At 37.9% G+C, this 1,839-nt stretch overlaps 1 non-coding gene across 1 annotated transcript; it reads right to left on the bottom strand.

Moving 5' to 3' along the window:
- Window positions 1–829: 829 nt before the first annotated feature.
- On the bottom strand, window positions 830–940 carry LOC137727174 (small nucleolar RNA R71). The gene has a single exon (XR_011067744.1). It is a non-coding gene; the product is annotated as a small nucleolar RNA R71 (small nucleolar RNA).
- Between the last annotated feature and the right edge of the window lie 899 nt (window positions 941–1,839).

Raw genomic sequence — 1,839 nt, 5'->3', positions numbered from 1 at the left:
GGCTGGATTAACATGCGTATTCCATAGTTATGAATGCCTAGTCGATGTTTATGATTTCCGTTGAACTTAATGATCTTTGTTGAATGTCTCTATCATGCGTATTCCATGGTTAGGGACTTTGATTAGGAATAATTTGGTTGTAATGCGTATCCCATTCAATCCAATGAATCTAGGGAAATCTGAAAGTTAGTTTAAGCGAACCTAATTAACTTGGAGCATTGTCATTCATCGTTTGTTGAAGTCATAACTGGGAGTCAAATTATATGCTTATGTTCATGTGTGGATAAGGAACCCTCTAACTAGTTTTTCATCATTCTTTCCATCAATTTCGTTTGTACAATCTGTTTTAATTCCAAGTTTCTGTTTTAGTTTAAATTCATCCAAAACCAATCCCCCATTTATTTTAAAGTGTTAGATTAGTTAGAAATACATTTAGTTTGTGCTTATAAGTGTTTTGATTCATTTTGTTTCCCAAATTCGTCCAAAGTACTCAAGGTGCTCAAAACTGCCCAGAAAGTGTTTTTAAGGCAGTTTTGAGTGTTTTGGGTACTGTTTGAGTCTTTTGGTTTGTTTTAGTGTTTTAAAGTTTAGTTTTACATTCTTTGAGTTCTAGTTTAGTGTTTTATATTACGTTTTTACGTTTTTGAGTCAAATCCAAGTGATTAACAATCCCTCCTAATCCCCGGTCCAGAACGATCCCTACTTATACATATACTACAATTTGACGAAAAGAGGGTTTAATTTGTGTGCGTATAAATCACGCATCACTCACCACATGGGATGCCGTGGCTAAGAAGTTTTTGGAAAAGTTCTTTTCCACTCAAAAGACAGCCACATTAAGGGGACAAATCTTCAACTTCAAACAAGATGATGGAGAACCTTTCAATGAGTGTTGGGAGCGCTTTAAAGGCCTTTTGTTGCAATGTCCACACCATGGGTTGCCTATTCACTTACAAATGCAAATTTTCTATGATGGACTAACCCAAACATGTCAATCAACTGTTGATAATGCAGCAGGTGGAGCTTTGAAGAAAAAGAATGCTCAAGAGTCATATAACATTTATGAGATGTTGGGATCTAATGCTCAACACAAAGATTTAAGGGGTAAGAGAGTTGGAGTATATGAAACAAGTTCTAATCATGATCTTTCTTTGCAGGTAGCTAACCTAGAAAAGAAGCTTGAATCCGTGCTCAACATGGTGCCAATAGCAAATGAAGTGTGTGCCATTTGCAACATACCAAGCCATCCTACTCATCAATGTCCATCTAGGGAGGCTTATCCCGAGTATGTCCAAGAGCAAGTGAACCTCATGAATTCTTACAATCAAAGGCCAAGGAATGATGTGTATTCCAATACATATAACCCAGGTTGGAGAGATCATCCCAATCTTTTGTGGAAGAACAACAATCAATTCCAAAACTTCCAACCAAAACCTACACTTGAGGATATGGTTAAATTGTTAGCCCAAAATACCTTGCAATTCCAACAAACCACCAATAGCACTCTCCAACAACATTCGGCGGCTCTAACCAAAATGGAGACACAATTGGGGCAGATTGCAGATGCCTTGAACCAAAGAGAGGTTGGAAAGTTTCCAAGCCAACCCGTGATACTCCAAAGGAACCAAGAGCAAGCCAAAGCAATCACTACACTTAGAAGTGGTAAGATTATCAATAATAGAGTTGGCAATGAAGTTACTAATGAATCTGATCATGTGAATGCAGGGGTTACTCAAGGAGAAAATGAGAAACCAAATGAGGAACCAAGCCATGCTACTTCCTCGTTTGAAGCACCAAATCTTCACAAGGCCGAGAAACCTTACACTCCACCAATACCAT

The sequence above is a fragment of the Pyrus communis genome, chromosome 2 (genome assembly GCF_963583255.1).
Source record: "Pyrus communis chromosome 2, drPyrComm1.1, whole genome shotgun sequence".
Taxonomy (NCBI): Eukaryota; Viridiplantae; Streptophyta; class Magnoliopsida; order Rosales; family Rosaceae; genus Pyrus; species Pyrus communis.
The sequence above is the reverse complement of the archived record's forward strand: the minus strand, read 5'-3'. Positions and strand labels throughout refer to the sequence as shown.